This window comes from Anas acuta, chromosome 2, assembly GCF_963932015.1.
Source record: "Anas acuta chromosome 2, bAnaAcu1.1, whole genome shotgun sequence".
NCBI lineage: Eukaryota > Metazoa > Chordata > Aves > Anseriformes > Anatidae > Anas > Anas acuta.
This window is the reverse complement of record NC_088980.1, coordinates 79,108,296-79,126,108: the sequence shown is the minus strand read 5'-3', so window position 1 is coordinate 79,126,108 and position 17,813 is coordinate 79,108,296. Positions and strand designations below refer to the sequence as shown.

Sequence of the window (17,813 nt, the reverse complement as noted above, 5' to 3'; positions counted from 1 at the left end):
GAGTAATTCAATTAATCAATAGAGTCAATACCTCCTCCTAAGGAAAAAAAAAAAAATCTGAATAAATTCCTGGTCCTGCTGAAATTAATAGCCTCACTTCAGAGATCTTCAAAGGGCCAAGGCATCAAATTTGGTATTTAGTATCAAGCTCAGGAACCTCGAGTGAGCCTGAAGCAGGGATCTGTTGTACAGAAATTATCTACAGCATCTCTGGGCACTGAGCATCAGCATGGCTCCTTGGAGCTACAAAGTGCAGCCCATGGGAAGATGGATGATGTGTAACCAGCGCTGCCCTCAGCTCAGCCAGTCTCCAGCCTTACTTGTAGCTTGACCTTGCATGTAAAAGTGACAATGCTTGCACTTTGCTTAGCAGACAGACATTTCATGTGGTTGAAGCCCAAAGCATCATTAATTAATCTTTTTTTTTTTTTTTGTCCTCAGTTACAAGCTGTCCTTAATAATTGAAGACAAGTGAAGGGTCACAAAATTACCCCGTTTCACCCTGCCTCCATGTCACCCCTACCTCTGGGGATGTTTTTAACAGGATATAATTATCATCCATAGTCATCTACTACCTCTTGAAAATCATAGGCTAGTCATGCGTTGCTTTCTCTAGCGTGTATCGAACAAGCAATCAGAATTTCAAAGAGGAATACCTTTTCTTTCTCAGCAATCTGGAAAATATTACAGGCTCTGAAAAAAGGAAGCTTCATGTCCCTTCCCCAGAGGTCCCAAGATTGCCTGCTGCAAGGGAAGGCATCATCTGTAGAAGCCAGGCTGCCTAAAGGACAACATGGATAATGCCTGGAGTGTTTCCAAGATGGGCAGTGATGCTGTATCCAGAGCTGGCCGGCTCAGGACTCGTGCGGACTAATGTGTTTGCCCGAGGTCCCCGTTCACGGGCTTCCTTTTCTTCTGCCATACACCTGAAACATCTGCTTACCATCTGCGGTAAACTCATCCTGCCACGAATGAGCCTTCCTCTGTATTTGTGCAGCAGCCAAGGCATTGATCGAGGCCTCTAGAAAGTAATATAATATATAATAAAATACATAATTAAGAAATCCTGTCTTAGTCAGGGACACGTTTTGCTTTTTATATCTTTAATATTCCTGGTGTACTTTGAGACACTAAATGAATAACAAACTTTAATACTTTGAGTTTGCCTAAAGATGATAAAAAAGCCCTGACGATAGAAGGCTTAAATTGGAAAACGTTGTGAACACGCAGTCCACAGTGCAGCTCTCTTATCTGTCTTGATGACTGGCTTTATCACCTCCCAGAGAAAAGGTGGAAAAATCAATTAAATCAAATGAATTACACCGTTGAAACCTTTTGTGGGATCCCTAAAAAGGCACTCCAGTTCCTTGGGAAAGGATGTGCTATACCTGAGTTTTAAATCATTTCACCAATTTAACTTTTTACCAATTTAATTACTAATCTGTGTCGGAAGCTAGATGCAAGATAATTTTGCCCAATTCTTTCTTTCTCTCCCATTCCTGCTTTAAAGGCTCTCCAGGGATCGCCTTTCTTCAGCTCTGAACATCCTGTTTAAATACTTCAAAAAAAACTTTGAAATGTGAACATCTAGCTTGGATATGTAGCTTAAATCCAGCATCTAATGAATTCCAAGGGGTTCCTAGCTCCCCAAATTTCTCTGAACATCACACACTGGCTAATTTTAAAATTATATTGTCCTAGGAAATCATGTTTTTAAGCACTTAGAGAGCATAGTAATGAACACGAGAGAAAAGCCAAAGAAATGTGACAGAGACCTGAGTTTCAAACTCCAAGTGCCAGAGATGTGAACATCTTTTCCTTTTAAATAAGCTCTCAACCATAAAAGAAAAAAAAAATCTGCTGAAGCTGATTTGAGACATGCAGCCTAACAAGAGGTTTCCTCTCACTAGAGCTCTGAAAATACTTGGACTTTTTTTTTTTTTGCCATCTGCCAAGCACTTTTCAAATACTGTTTGCTTAATTTTAACCCTCTCCTGAGGGACCAGTAAAAAATTACTGTGTTCTTGTCCAAGGTGCAGAAATTGAAACAAACATGAATAGCCTCCAAGCAGCAGTGGAAGCTCTGGTGGAAGCAAGGGGCAAGCCACACTGTCCACGCCAGCCCTGTGTTTCACTCAGCCCACTGCCAGGGCACAAAACCTTCCTTATTTCTATCTTCATTTCTCCTGTCTGCAAACGGACCTCATACATGGAGCACAGGAGGGTGTTTAATGACAGAACTGAGAAACGTGGCTGAACCTCATCGTCTCCAGCTAACCAAACACTGACACATCACCTTCTACTGTAACCACTGCCAAACGTATACACTTGGTACGTTTTAGCGCTGTCAGTTCTCTTGTTTTGTCTCACGTCAAAGTATTTGTTGCAGTGGATAAGCCTCAATTACACATCTGAAGAACACATGCTCATACCGCCATGCAACATCACCCAAGCATTCAGAACAGCGGTGGTTTTCTTGTTGGTCATAAGACCCAGCAGGCAAGGCCTAATAGCTTGCTTCCCACTGGCTTCTCTCTCCTGTGGCCATCTCGAAGCTTTAGTCTGAGCAGCATGGCAGAATTGGTCCACAGAGTGCAATTAATTGTAGATTATAAATATAGTGTCAGGAACTTTGCCAAGGTGATAATATTAGGCAGTGCTCTTAGGCACTCAAGTAGCGTGATTTAACCCTAAGTAGTATCCACATTTCCAAAGATGATCAGAGCTGACAGATTTTGACTCAAAAAAAAAAAAAGTCAAAACTATGCTTTTGAAAATTATGCTGCATTGCATTCAGTGTGAATTAGAGAACAACATCAAACCTGAGAAACACTGCTTTCCATTAAATAAAAAGTATTGTTTGAAATAAATTCTCTATCAACTCACATTGCAAAGGCGGCAGCAGAAACGGGACGTTACATTAGGAGCTCAGTATTCCTAAACTGCATTGCCTGACCCTGCCAACAGTCCACACGAAGATCCATTTTACTGCACCGTACCACTATAAAAAGAAGCTTAAAATGCAAGCAAAGTAATTGGAACCAGTCAAAACTTCCAACAAAATGTATTTACATTGAAAAATGTTGTTTTGCCAAAGCTCAAGTGATGTGTTGGGATACATTATTTGTGATTAAATCCTTAATGGTGTCTGAAAACTGGCATTATCTTCTTACTGCCAAGCAGGCATAAGCAGAAATGGGATTTTTCCAATCTTGCAATGGATGCTTCAACGCAGCTCTGCTGGATAAAAATAGCTTCCAAGCCTAATGCAGATTGATAACATTTCCAAACGATAGGAGAAATTCTTGTCCTGAGGCTAGCTACAAATTTTGCTCATGTCTTCTTCAAAGTCCATTTACATGATCAGAAGGGTGCCAAGTTGCTGTTGTACAAATCAGAGTAACTCAGAGCACTGGGAATATTGTCTCAAATGAAGCTTTCATATACACCCACAGTACAGGTATTTTATAAAGTTTGCTGTCACAACCTTCTTGGCACAGAAAGTCACAACTATAAAGGAGACCAGCATACAGGAGACAGAACGGCTGTGAAGAGGAGAGGGCAAGGTTAAGAAGAAAGCGCAGGCCAACTACAGTCTAGTGCTCAGGAAAGAGGCCTGAAGAGTGCTCCCACACTCAACCTGTCTGCATGTAAGTGTGCTCTGGGACAACAGCATGAGCTGCTCCAACCCCACTTGGCCATGGCCCCACCTTGTCCTAGGTGGAAGGCTCCCACCATGTCTTCTCCATCACCACTGGTGCTTTTCTGATCCCACTGCTAATAGGCTCAGGTAGCTGAGCGTGCAAAAAAAAATTACTCTTTTATTTTAAACTTGGTAATTATAGTTTTGCATCCATTACTTTTCTGTTTTGCTCTTTGAACTCTCTCACCATCAGACCAACTTCATGTTGAGGCAAAGCAAGACTCTGGCTAGGACTAAAACTGCGCTTGTTCCAGCTCTGACTTACACCAGCTTAAACCATCATGGACATGTGTCGTAAATGTTTTCCAAGCCTAGCATGAAATCTGCAGGTTTGGGACAGTGTTAGTTGATTTAGAGCTATTGCTAGCTATACCCTGGAGATCTCTGCAAGGTCAAAACTAATTCTTCACAGAGACGACCAAGCAGACATCACTGATACAAGAATAATTAGATACCACATTTCAGTTTACTAACTGACAATTTGTTTGGCAAAGAGACATCTTCTATTATGCATATCTTGAACTACTCAGTCTCTGTTTTCAATGTTCTTTGCTCAAATCCATGCAAAACCAAAGTTTTTCCTGAATCCCAGCCCACCCATAATACTGAACTATCAGAGAAAAATTAAATATTTTCATTTGTGCTCCCTTTCAAGAGAAATAAACAGAAGAGCATAGATATACCATACTCGTATGTGCTGGCACGCAGGGAAGTCATCCTGCTCTGCTTAAAGAGCAGCAAAGGCAGGTTTCTTCGTTTAGATAATTAATGCATGCGTAGCCATCCTTAGAGGTACCCACTCCCTTTTGGCTGGCGTCATCCCTGCCTGCCTTCCTGCCTGAACCCCCCTTTCCATCTGTTCGCAGGTGGCATGGTGGCACTGCAGTGGGACTTGAGAGCAGGTGATGGGACACCAAAGTCCTCTACGGTGCTCAAGGGATGTGAGTGTTGCACCAGGGACACGGGTAAATTAACTGAGCAGTTGGGCAGAGGTCATGGGCATGTCCCACAGGGACAGAGGGTAGAAAACGCACAAGGCATGCTGTCGCAGACAAAGTTGTTGGGTCCCCATCACTGGGTTTCCTTCACATTGAGCTGTGCAATTTGTACAACCATGAGGCCTCCTCTCAGCCTGCTCTGCTCAGGGCTGAACAAACCCAGGGACCTCAGCTGCTCCTCATATCTCTTCCTCTCCAGACCCTTCACCATCTTCATTATCTTCCTTTGGACAAGACTAATGGCCTAAGACTTTGGACAACTCTCCAATCATTTTCTGTCCTTCTTATATTGGTGAACCTTCCACTGTAAGATCTTAAAACATTTTACAAACAGCAATATGGTAAAGCCCGGCACATTTTAGTCAGGTCTTCTTTTTTTCATCTCCTGTTGCAGACAAAAAGCCGAGGTGCTGAGTGGTTGAAGTGCCGTGCTCAACCTGTAGAGGCACAACCCAAACTCCTAGCCCTCAGACTTCCCAACAGGCACACCCTTCTGCCCTGAAATTGCATCTTGAAATGGGGAAGCAAGAAAATAAAGCTGCTTCAACAAAATTGTAAGCTCAATTTTAAATTTTTAAGTAGGTAATGGGAATACAAGGAACTGGGTAACACACATGAAAACAGTGAAGGAAGGTGACTAGAGAAGGGTGGTGGGATTAAACTGGTGAGATGTTCTCCTACTCGTTGTAGCAATTAGCCATCTGGCAGAAGTGTAAGGGAGACAGATATTATGTGACATGCACCAGCCAACTCCAGTGCTGGTGATAACAGCACCAGAAGCTCATGGGCCTGCTGCTGGAGGGTGACACCAGCCCCGGGCAGTAAGGTGGTGGGGCCTGCATTGCGCAGCCCAGGTGTCCTCACAGAAATGGCCCAGGCCCTGGCTGCAGGAGGGATTTCCTGTAGGCCAGGCCATGACAAAATAAATAAATCCAGACTTGCCAGCCCATTGATAAGAGAAACGAGAGTTGTTTTTTTTTTTTTCCCTCCCCTATCTTTGAAGGAGGATCCCTGCCTGTCACTTTTAATTAGCCAAATTATGGCTGTCATGGCATTATGCGTCTCATTAAGTACTAGGAGTCTGCCTCAGATATTATAGGGAAATTACAGAGCCAGACTTGCTAAGATTCCTTCTCCAAACCAGAAGAATACGGTATTTACCTGAATCAAACCTTTGTTTCATCCCATCTCATTTTTAATTGTTTTACATCTTTCTAATAGTAACTAAGGACTTTAGTTCAGTGGTGCTATTCTCAGAAAAAATAAATAAATCAATAGATGGACAGGCCTCTGTATTACCAGGCATACTGACCTATCACTCTTATGGCCAGGGTGGTGAAGTGCCACATACCGTTGCCTCAAGATACCTTGCACATAATGTCTTAATATTTTTCTATCAAAGGCACACAACCATTTACTTCTGCAATGGAAATTCCTCTCCCTCTCTGGGGTTTATGAGGTTTTGCTTATAAATGCGGCACACATCACTGTTGTAATTCTTTCCCTGCATAATGATTTATCTATCTATTGGAGATGGCTGTCAGACAGGCTCCAGTTCAAATACGGTGTGCTGCAGAAACAGACTATACCTTTCCACAGCGACCATGTTTTTCCTTACCTTGCTGTTGCTCTAAAGAAGTCATAGACCCAAACCTACCTGAACCATTCCTACTAACACACATGTTTATATGCAAAAAGCAGAGGAATAACCACTGAATAAAAGTGGTTTTAGAACTCTGTACTAAAATCTTATTCCATCCACAAGAGTTGATAATGCATAGCTTTCAGCTACCCTTACTCTCCCTAAGTTTTTAATTACAGAAGCCTTTGGGATCTCAGGCAAATATGCAGGTCCCGTTGTCCTCAGCACAAACACAGAACAAAAGGATGGTGAGTGCAAAGCATGGGTGTAAGGCCAGATGCAATGGGTAATCGGTGGGTAAATACATGGAGGCAATGAAGTGATATTCATCAGCACAAGATGTCCTGATCTCAGCACCCAGGTGCTTAGCCCTTGTCATTGCTTTTTATCAGCATTGTAAAAAGGCAGGGTGCTTTAAGGTGACCAGTGAAAGCAGTTAATAAAACAGCTGCGTGCATGCCTTCATTAAACTCCACTACAGTAGGAAAATTGGCATTGGAGAAAATCCAATGGTGTTTATTTAACTTGCATTTTCAAAAGTGGAGACAGCAAGGTCTAGGGGACACCAGCTTGAGGAGCTTGTCCTCATAGGGACAGGGGTGGTGTGGCTCCCAGCACAAGCACAGGAGATGGCAGAGGGAGGGAGGAAGCAGTCCCAAACCAAGACCAGGGAGGACATCCAAGGGGGAGCAGTTGGAAGGGAGGTGGAAGATGGGCAACATGTGGCAACAATATTGAAGGGGATGAGAATGAAGTGCTGTGTAATACAGGAAAAGGAGCACAGAGGAGAGAGGTCAGGTGGCGCAGACCCTGGGGAGAAGCTCAGCTCACCCAGCACGTTTCAGCCTGAAGAAAGGATGACACACAAGATGATGGGTTCAAGGACACTGACCAAGGCTGCAGCCACGTTGTGTAAGCTCAGGGTGCAATACAGCTATACCTGTGAGGGGCAGAGTGACCGCCTGGATTTCTGAATCTTTGCCTGTTTTCCAAATGCATTTCCAGGCTTTGCTACTAACACCAAACATCCCGTTTACTTTCTCTTTCCCCTCAGACATACCAAGTCTCCCTGGGAAAATACAGTTAGCCTCTATAAAATCATCAGCATGCTGTTTAGTAAGTTTAGTCCCTTCCAAGTCCTGCTATGCAGTTAAAAACCGGACCACGTGCTTCCTGTTGAAGCAGAACATCGTGTCCCACCTTGGAAAATACACTACATTTGAGCGTCTGCATTTAGTGGGGCAAACTAATAGGACCGGCAGGGCAGCAAACGTGAGACCTCTAGTACACGAGCCACTAATTTACCAGTCTTGTAAATAAGATACAGACCAGTCAATAAAGCAAAATTCAATTTAGTTCTCTCCAGGGGAGAAAATCAAAAGAAGAGACCCAGAAGAAGAAGAAGTAAAAAAGAGAGATTTTGGCTCCTGAACATCTTCTATCCGTTCCTTTTCAAAATCTGCTTTTATTTATCCTCTGGTTTTCATTGATCTCTGGCGATAAATGTTCCAGCTGAGAGAACTGAGCTTTAACAGACAATTTTTCTTCCCTCTGCCAAAAGTGATCAGGTTTCCTCTGTGAGCAGTGCTCAAGAGCCCTCAGTCAAGTTGAAATATATCTCAATTCAGAGGATTATAACCAAATTAAATACAGCTTTGCTCTCAAAGATTATTATATTTTTTTAGGATCTCCAGAAGACATTTTCATTCCTTTTCACCCTAAAACACACAGATTTATTGTCAGCATATGATGTTTTCTGAAATCCAGCACAAGTTTTGTGCTGCACCTTCACATGCTACAAACCCTACTCCTCTTCCCTCAGCCTGCCTGTGACTTCCTTCCTCACCCTCCTTTGCCAGACACCTCCTGGTCCCCGTGCTCTCACCTTCTGCTGCCATTTCCAGACCCGAGCATTCCTCCCTCAGCCTGCTGGCACTGTCACCTTCGTGTACTCATCCCTACAGGTCCCCAGCAGGGGACGGGATGTGTCCAGAAGCCTCCAGGAGACCCTAATCCTGCAGCAGATATCACCTGGGTGCTGCAGGCTGCTGGGTTGCTGCTCAGGAGCCTCCCACCTGACTGGCACGAGGTGAAAATTAGCTACTCACAGATCTGCAAATCAAAAAAAAAAAAAAAAGAAAAGAAAAAAAAAGTGTAAAAGTGCTGCTTGAAACCAGCCCGCCTCCTCCTTACTGCTGCTAGTGAATCACTTTTTCCTGTTCCCCCCTATTTTTTGTTTGTTTGTTTTTGTTGTGTGTGGTTTTTTTTTCTCCCTCCTCAGCCTCTCTCAAGATATATTTGGGTATTTTCTGACTGCAAGCATCTCAGAGTAAGCTTCCTCCCATCCCAAAGCTTTGAAGCTCCCTTTTACGGCACAGGAGTTAAACTCAGTGGCAAATCCCAAGGAGCAGCTGATTTAAACACTGTTTACTGAGGGAAAGTGCTTCTTTTAGCCTAGATTTGAGGCATCTGTGTGTAGCCATTCCCACCCACCCCCCCAAAAAAAAAAAAACCAACCATGCTCTCAGTGGTTGAAACAGCACAGCACAGCGTGCCACGTTCGCAGTGTGGGCCCTGGCACTTCTCATCTAAATGCTGCGAAGCGGGAGCCCACGTACGAGAGCTGTGGCATTTGCATGGCAGCACCTCGGAGTGCTCACACCGGGGCTTCTGAGCTTCCCACGTGCCTGACGTATATAAAGTGTAGGTGCACGCATGAAGGGAAACGCTTGCCAAGAGCGTATTTCTACGTGGGTTTTCCCCGCTTCATCTCTTTCCTATCCCCTGTAACGAAACCTCCCAACCTGCTGAAATCAGCAGGCTTGCGTTTTAGTGGGTCAAGTGGCCCAGTGTGCAAAGCAATGGGTAAATTAAGCATTGATTGTGCTTCGGTAAATCAGGAATTACGTGGGGGTAATTAGCTAAACATCACCTAGTCTTTACTGAAAGGGGGTTGCTGGCTGAGGCCACAAAGGGAGGGAGGACTTTGTGCAGAAGTGGCTACTTTTGCATCTCTGCTACCATTATGGCCTGGCTGGTTAGTGCAATTAGTAGCATAAACCACACTAATTTCATGTAGCAATGGTGAGTTAATGCATCTGTAAATACTGCTCAATACTGTATGTAAAAATATATGTTAAAAAAAAAAAGTATGAAATTAAACTTCCTGCCATTATAGAAATTCAGTTTTAGTGTAGTGGTGGAAACCCGACAAGCAAAGCTGTAAAATTAGTGTGAGCAGGTTACTAAGAAATTCCTATGACACCACCAAATGTTTCAGTTTTAGAAGGGAAATGTTCAACTCGCAGCTTGACTGTCTGCTGCTGGCTGCTTAATACTGCAACCTAGATATCGCTCGATCAGGGCTCATTGGGCTTTTTGTATGCAAATTCCCACAGCTCAAGCACTTCCTAGCACACGCAGCCAGGAGCACTCGAGCATCAGTCCTCGTGGGGGTGAGTCAAAGCCCCAAGGCTCAATACGGGGCATAGGGGAGTCCCTGACCCCTCAGCCATGGGGGAGAGGAGCAGGGTGTCCCCACCCCAGCCATGCATCAGAGGGCTGCTGCTCCCCACCGTCCTCCCGAGGAGGAGGAAGGAGAGGACGACATGGGCCCAGACAGCAGTTGTTTAGCTTGGCCACCCTCACCTCCCGCCGTTTTCCCTGGCAGCATCCAGTCATTCCCACAGTAAGCCCAGTCTGGGCATGAGATGCTTGCGTTCAGCTGCTGCTCTGGGTGTAGCTGAAGTTTTCCTGAGGAGTTCAAGCCCGTGGTTCAAAACCCTTCACAGCTTTGGCCAGACAGGAGCAGGTCTCCCTGGCAGGGGGATGAAGGTGGCTGCCCAGCATCCAGCCCTTCTGCTTGCTGAGTGGCGAGGGCTGTGCAGGAGAAGGTGCGAGAGCTCTTCACAAAAACCCACAGGAATCTCATAGCAGAAAGTGTTCAGCAGCCGGAAACACAGGAGTGGAGCCAGCTCCCCCGGACGTGAAAACCATTACTTAACAATTTCATTCCCTTCTTTTTGGAGGTAGACAGAGACGTCCAAAAGTGCAGAGCAAATCAGTAGTTCACATTAAAAAAAAAAATAATACACAAAACCCTCAAGATTTTAACAAAATTCATAGAATGTAAGAGAAGCACGTTTGTCTGTAAAAATGTTTTCATGGGATCGCTGAGTGAGCTGTGAGTCCTGCTGATGTTTTTTAGGTCTGTGAGCAGACAGTGGACTCACAGTGAGCCCTCCTTCCCTGAGGAGCCACCCCACAGAGAATCATTTGGACAGAAGGAAATATGGCTCAGATACTGACAACTTGCCCTAAAATGGGTTTCCTCCATTTCTTATTTCAGGGTGGCTTAAGCCTTTGAATTTTGAGAACATTTGGCTCAAAACTTGTTTTACTTAAGTCACCACATTTCCTTTTCGTGTCAGAGTTGCAGAAGACAAATCTATGGTCTGCTTTATCATTCCTTGAAGAAACAAGGAGGGGAAAAAAAGTATCTTGCTGCATTTCAAAATGCACTATCTCTTAAAAAAAAATATTTCATAAGAAGAAAACAATGGGTGGACTCACATCCTTGCTCGAAGCCCATAACAAGCAGCACATGTACACACACAAAAACCTGCAAAATGATGCAGCAAGCAAACCAACGCAAATTATTACTAGCAGCAGCTCTGAATCATCTGGGGAAATGTATGTCAGGATCACTCCCAGAGCAAGCATCTGTAGCTGCTCTGCTCTTTTTGTTACCAGAGAAGAGTTTGATGGCAGTAGAGCGAGCCACGCTTTTATTATTTGTTGCACAGATCCCCCGTGGCTCTGTTTTATGTAGCCACCCTCGTTAGTTTATGCGCAGAGATGGCACCTCACTCGATACCTGCACCCTTTGCGATATCAGAGGGAGGCCTGCAGGGAGGAAGGCACAACTTCATCAGCTCAGCCAGCAGAGGGAACTGCTGATCGGCACTAATTGCTTGCACTGGTCTCACGTACATCCTCCCCAGCCTAGTAAACACCTTAGAAGTCATTGTATTGCAACCAGCGCTTATACAGAGAGTTAAATCCAGCAACTCTTGCCCAGCCAAAGCTCTGTAGAGCGAGGGGCAGGTTTAACGTACACCTACCACAGCACCAGGGGACGTGGTGTAGTGATGGGACTCAGTAGGCGAGGCTGATGGATGGACTTGGTATCTTGAAGATCTTTTCCAACCCGGATGATCCCGTGATACCCGGTGTGCAACCAGACCGCGAGCCCCTTCCCTGCCTGGCCAACACACCTGACATCTTCCAACGGCACCAAGAGCTTCCTGAGGGTTTTTGCCACCTATGCTGCTTTCATGGCAGGAGAGCAGGCGGGCTGTGGCCGTGTCAGCTACACCTCCTCGACGGAGGGCTTGCAGGAACCCTGCAGCAGCTCCCTGCCACCCCATTTCCTACAACCACAGCAGAATAACAAAAAGGCATCAGTGGGTGGAGGGCCCGGCCTCCTGCTTTCGAGTAAAGTCAGCAGGGGAGCTCAGTTTGGAAGGATATAATGAATTAGCTTGGAACTGGGCCAGGATTCAAGTTACGCTAATTGTGGGTTTAAAATTAGTGTGATGCTCAACACCTGCTTCCTTCGGTCTCGAGGAAGGTGCCTAGGAAAGGTGTTATGGCTGATTTATGCTTTTCCAGCCTGGAGAGGAAGGTGCTTTTCCACCTGAAATTAATTGCTCGGGAGCTTTCCCCAGGCCCTCACAAGGAATCGGAGCCCCTGAAAGAAGGAGGGAGTTAAAAGACAACAGCTGTAGAGTGAAGCTCAGGCTGGGATAAAGGCAGCACCTTGCAGGATTAATTTTAATTTTCCTCTAATGCAGCCCTGCTTAGGTTAGGAGTTTCCCATCTCCTTAACCCTTCCTTTTCAATTACATTTTTATGTAAAACAAAAAGCCTGCATGTGCCAAAGCCCTTCGAGGGATTTTGGGGACACCTCTGCCTGCAGTCTGGTGGCAGCTGCCACCCGCAGCGTGGCAGAGTGCACGAGGCTCTCCTACCTGTCCCTCCTGCCCCGTGGCCGTGGGCTGGCTTACGGCTGGTAAATATCCCTTACCAGGGCAACCTGCTCTGTGAGGCCCTGGCACAGGCTGCCCAGGGAAGCTGTGGGTGCCCCATCCCTGGAGCTCTTAAAGCCAGGCTGGATGGGGCTGTGGGCTGGTGTGTTTTGTCAGAGGAGGTGGCACAGGACAGAGCTGGCAGGGAAATTCCCCCAGGAGGCTTAGCCTGGGCAGCTAGTTAAAGCACTTGTAATTTTTACACTTGTTGATGCTATTTCAGTGCTCCGTCTGTAACATCTGGTTGCCTTAGCTACACGAGGTAACTACGGCAACTAGATATTACAGGGAGAGGGACGAGAAATGCAACAACACTGCTGAATTTGGCAGGCTCTGAAATAGCGTTTCTGTGAAGCAGGGGCAGGTGCAGGAGGCATGGCAGCACCGCGGGGCAGCAAGCAGCAAAGGTGTAGCTGCGGCCTGAGGATCCCCAGCACTGGGCTGCGTAAACCTCTGGAGACATCAGCCCTTGGCTCCTGCTTGCAGCCAGATTGCTGGCCGGAGTGCGTTAGCAATGCTGGCAGAGCTCAAAGGGAGGTGCCCAGCAGTCATATTGGAGCTATTTCCATGGCAAGATCTTCAGTCCCCATCATTCCTCCCAGAAAAGGAAGGAGCTGGGAGCTGCAAGTTTTCCTCCCCAGTTTTCTGTCTAAGGGGATGAAGAGGAGAAGGGAAGGGTTGTGCTAAACGGAATCACCACGAACCCAAACCCGCTCACATCCCAAATACCGCCACTTTAATGCTGCCTTGGTGACAACGTAACGCCACCAAACCGATCACAAAATCATGCACAGTTGTCATTTGCCGATTATTTTGGTGCTTTTCGGAACAATGAGTTATATGCCAGGAGGCGAGCAGCTCTCAGGGTGCGCGTTGTGTGCTGCCGCCCCTGCAGATGCAGTTGGTAAAGTGCACTGAAACACCCCCGTGGCCTCTCTGCTCCAGACAGTGGGGAGGAGTGGGTGTTCACAGATTTCAGAGCAAACCACCCAAGATTGCCAGAAAAACGTGTTTGTGCCCAAAATGTCTGTCTGGCTTTTTTTTTTTTTTTTTTTTTTTTTTTTCCTCTGTCTTGAAGGAAAAGCTTTTTCATGTGAAAATTTGTATCCGCATGCTGCATGAATAGCCTTCACCAGGATTATCCCTACGCACAAATTTTCCCTACGTGGTTAGGACAAAACATTTCTTACTTGACTTGATGTTACAGACACTGGGAAGCAGAAGACAGCTAGCGCCCTGGCTCCATCTGATGCACTTCATTAAAAGTACCTGTCAGATTAGGGCGTTAAAACAGACAACCAGCACCAGTTCTGCAAATGAAGTCATCACTCATTAATCCTGGCGATACTGCCTTCAGAGCCACGAAGAGCCTTATTATGTTGCTTGCATAGGAAATCCTAGTGTCTAAAACAGCAAGCCCCCCACTTCTCACCTCAGCCTGCTCCCCGAGTGAAGCTTGCACGGACTCCTGTTTTCCTCGGGGTGTGTTCCTCATTGCCCAGGCTAGCTGGTAGCTAACACAGAGCCACACTTTTCCTGGTAAAGCGCCCTCCTGGAATTCTTCGCTATTATCTTCAGAGAGGTGAACTAGTTAGATGAGCAGAAATGAAAGTCGGTGTCAGTAAATGTAAAGCAAGACAGGCTGGAGGCGTAATGAGAGCATTTCGAGCACTTTAAGGGCTCTAAATTAACTGTCTCGATTTCATAAAGTGACCCGGGTGGCATTGCAGAACTCGGTGAAAATCATTGCTCAATGTGCAATCAAAAGTGTTGACAAGATATAAGGAGGCTTAAAGAATGGGCTGCAAGTTAGAAAAAAAAAAAAATTAAGACCATTTCAAATAACCAAGCACAGGGCAGGCCCAGGAATAACACTGTGCGTTCACTGGTCAACAGATTTCACAAAAGGTACCATCACAAGGGTTTGGAGGAATTTCGTAAGACAAAGCAAGTGCAAAACCTTCCCAGTCAAAACGAGAGTTGAAGGAGTCAGACTGCATTCCCTAGAAAGCAGAAAACTAGGAGGGGACCTCAACACAAGCCTGGGCAATGAGAAATGATGTGGAGAAGAGATCAAGGGCTTCTCTTTTTCCTACTTTGCAAAATGAGGGAATATTCATCAAATTGAAAGATGGGAAATGTACACATGAAAAAGGGAGATATTTTTTCACAGTAAAAATCCCTGGAGATGGCTGTGCGGGCAGCCTAGGATGTTACTGCGCAGACACCCTTTCTTATGTGGTACTTGCAGGTGCTGGCTCCTTGGTCGCCCACATCACCATCTGACACATTAGCTTAAAACCAGGGTGAGAATAGTCACAGAGCAAGGTCTATGAGGTCTGGCAGCTAGCAGCTGAGGTACATGCTCCACTCTGCTTCCTTACAGGGTTGAAAGCCACCAGCGGAGGTGTAGTAACAACTACATGATGATAAAGAGCTGCAGCTGCTGGCTTAATGAATGTAGGTCAGAGCTGCAAAACCTTAATCTACCGAGGAAGTATGAATGTCACAAACATAATGAGATTCGTGCAGGACCGCGAGTTGTGGGGGTAGCCTGCACTCCCAGAGCTCACCAAAATTAACTAATAGAGAATGTATTGGTTCTCACGTAGATAAACACGGACTAAGCAGCAAGACCTGAAAACACAGTGACCTTGTCAGGTGCTGGTGAAGGATCACAAGCTTTTCCCACTCAGCTGGCAATGTAGGGCTGGGAACTTTCAACAGACTGCAGCATCATGAGGCCTTGATGAGAGTGTTTTTCCCAATACGTGCCAAAACTCCTGTGTGATCCAGTCACGTAACCAGCGCTGCTTGGTGAGGAATATCCAGTGAGTTCAGTGGGAACATCCTCTCGGGGCAGCTTGCAGCATCTGGGAGCCCCGAGCTGCACGCAGTGTCTTTGGTACCGTGTCAGCCTTAATATGGGATGAGCTGCTCTAATCGGACACCCATTCAGGGAAGGAAGAGAGAGCCTTCAAGGCTTGCTCTGTGCAGACGCACGTCTTTCTCACTATTAAACCAAAAAGTGACATCGATTATTTTGTCTGTGGTGGAGCTGTGATTACTTCATTTCTATATGTTGAGGTCTACAGCAAAAACGTAGTGTGAAAAGAACCATAAATTTCACAGGTGACTTGAAAACTAACACGGGGACGGGAAGAAGACCCAAGTCTAAGACTCAGCAGGAAATAGACATGGTTGTATTCTCCTGGGATCAGGGCTTACAGGCTCTCTCTCAAGGAACAGGCTGAAGTAAGGCTGTACCTTGGAGAGCTGTTTTTTCTCTTCATAGAGCCATGCACAGTGGTTTGAACACTGTACCCACCTTTGGTCATTCCCTAATATTCAGGTCATTAAACCCTGCTTTGGTCTACAGAAGCGAAAGCAGCCTAGGCTTTGCGTGCTGGGACCTGTTTTTTGTAGAAGTGGGTTATCAAAACTGGTTTCAACACAGAGAAGTCAACTGATTTATTTTTGTTTAACCTACCAGGTGGAACTGAAAATGCTCCCGATCCTCTCCTGCTACACAAGGAAGCGTGGTGGTCTGTGGTGCTGAACAAAGCAGCCGTGGTGTCAGAGCAGGAGCGTGGTGCTAGCTCAGATGGTTCCCATGGGGACGTGCCCCATTCTAGGAGCCCATAAATGCTGCAAGGTGGGGCTGGTTTGGTTAGTGATTTAGGTGATCTGGTCATTTAAAGTGGGTTGCTGTGTGTGAAAGCAGAAGAGGAAGGGATAATCTGCTCCAAACCCAAGTGCTGTGTAACCCCGTCACGCCTCCGTGAGCGCTGCCACCTCTCAGAGGACACGCCGGGAGACCCACCTCTGGGCACAGCCACACAGCTGAGAGGATGTGCTGCTATTGCCCCCTCCGGAGAGATTCCTCCTCTTTTGGCACACAAACTTTGGAAATGATGGTCTTCCTCTAGAAGCACTGATCCTGAGGGCCATACCAGATGGAGGCCTGAACAACTCACAAAGTCTATGACTGATTCACTGAGCCCCATCCATCCTGGCCTTGAACACCTCCAGGGATGGGGCATCCACAGCCTCTTGGGCAACCTGTTCCTGTGCCTCACCACCCTCATAGTGAAGAATGTCTTCTTTATATGTAATCTAAACCCACCCTCCTTTAGCTTAAAACTGCCATGCCTTGTCCTATCATCTCTTCATCCACATTCAGCTACCTCATCTCCTGGTATCTACCTGGTATCTTGTGGCCTCCTGTGAGACACCAAACATCTCGTCCATCCTTCCCCAGCTTCCCTGGGCTCTGTCACTTGTCTGCTCTGCTCATCTTGCCTGGCTCCAGCAGCTTCACTGCCTCTGCTCTGCCTGCCAAGCCTCAGGCACTTCTCACCCCCATGCCCAGGAGGACCTTGTCCCCTGTGCATGGGCCTACGGGGTGGCTTGAGTCCTTGTCACCCCAGGGTGTCAAGAAGACACTGTGAGAAAAGCCATTAGCATTTAGTACTCTGTATTTGTTACAAATTATTAATACCAGAATAGCATCCTAATATACACTCTTTAACCTACACTATGTAAAGCCGTTGTGTTGTTGAAAGCTATTATAGGCAAAACCAACTCCTGTTTGTGTTGTTTCCAACGATGTTTCAATCTGAACACGTATTCTGCCAGTTTCTGACACTGTGTGGAAGCTCATAGTGCAATGGAAGTCTATTAGACTTCCAATATTTGCTTAAAAATACATTTTACAGCAGCTGTATTACGTTTACATGCATTCTTTGTGTGTGTCCCAAAAAGTAATCTATGTTCACAAACCAAAGATCTTACATTGATGCTTTTTTTTAGGCTTTAAATTGTATAAACACTTACATAGAAGCTAAGTTTTATGGATATGTTGTATTTTAGAGAAATGTCAATGGGAAAAATACAAGCATATTCCACCTCTAATACTATAAATGTCATAACTCAGACTCCGCAGAAGTTATAGGAGGTATTTCGTAAAATGAGTTGTTTTCCTCGTGTTGAGTGAGAATGCAATTCTCACCCTGCACTTTGGAGAAGCATGTAAATGTAAGAGTCGATAAGCAAAAACTATTTCCATATTGTAATTTTCAATACATTAAACTTCAGGAATCCTTTTTCTCCTTTAAGGATTTTTTTTTTTCCAGAGTACGCTCAAAGGCAGTTCAGAAATGAGAAGACTTCTAGGAAAGGATTGCAAAAGGAGGCAACTCTCACCCCAGCACAAGAGTCAGGAAAGAAAGCTTTAATACTAGCACAAAACGGTCTTTGACTTCAAAGGCTTCATTTCTGGCAGGCACAAGATGGATAAAACCAATCATTTCCTCTTCAGATTTTGTTTCCTACTAATTGAATGTCTGTTCCTGTAATGTGTGCTAGTGAATGGCACATAG

General features: G+C 45.6%; 2 long non-coding RNA genes across 2 annotated transcripts; both read right to left on the bottom strand.

Moving 5' to 3' along the window:
- Positions 1–165: 165 nt before the first annotated feature.
- LOC137850645 (uncharacterized) lies at positions 166–8,798 on the bottom strand. Its single transcript, XR_011092710.1, has 2 exons — positions 8,229–8,798; positions 166–1,021 (listed from the first exon to the last, which is right to left on the bottom strand). It is a non-coding gene; the product is annotated as an uncharacterized lncRNA (long non-coding RNA).
- Positions 8,799–9,390: 592 nt separating this feature from the next.
- Positions 9,391–11,953, bottom strand: LOC137850642 (uncharacterized). Its single transcript, XR_011092707.1, has 2 exons — positions 11,359–11,953; positions 9,391–11,248 (listed from the first exon to the last, which is right to left on the bottom strand). It is a non-coding gene; the product is annotated as an uncharacterized lncRNA (long non-coding RNA).
- Positions 11,954–17,813: the final 5,860 nt, after the last annotated feature.